Source organism: Saimiri boliviensis, chromosome 5 (assembly GCF_048565385.1).
Source record: "Saimiri boliviensis isolate mSaiBol1 chromosome 5, mSaiBol1.pri, whole genome shotgun sequence".
NCBI classification, from domain to species: Eukaryota; Metazoa; Chordata; class Mammalia; order Primates; family Cebidae; genus Saimiri; species Saimiri boliviensis.
Window position 1 is genome coordinate 90751502 of NC_133453.1, and position 351 is coordinate 90751852.

At 37.0% G+C, this 351-nt stretch overlaps 1 protein-coding gene across 12 annotated transcripts in view; it reads right to left on the bottom strand.

Annotated features, from left to right (window-relative positions):
- The window catches only part of MBD5 (methyl-CpG binding domain protein 5), a 478342-nt gene that overhangs the window by 166552 nt on the left and 311439 nt on the right, over window positions 1–351 (bottom strand). The window lies entirely within an intron of this gene.

Genomic DNA, 351 nt, shown 5'->3' on the forward strand with positions numbered 1-351 from the left:
CCTATAAGAGCCAAACAGAATTCTATACTCAGCCACAATATCAATCAAATGTCAGTCAAGAACAAAGACATCTTCAGACAGGCAAGATCAACTCAAGAAGAAAAGACATGAAAACTGGGAGATCCATGCCAAAACAGGGACAAAAAGAAGCCTCCAGTTGATAGTGAAAAGGGATCTGTACCATGTGGGACACTGTTTGCAGCCAAATCAGAAATAAGTACATGGATAGTCAAGCAAATGACAAGACAATTATTAATCTTAGGAAAAGCAGAGTTAGATCCAGGACATGGTTCAGCCATGAACTGAGTTTATATCATCATAATAACATGTGTAATTGAATATAAAACTTAC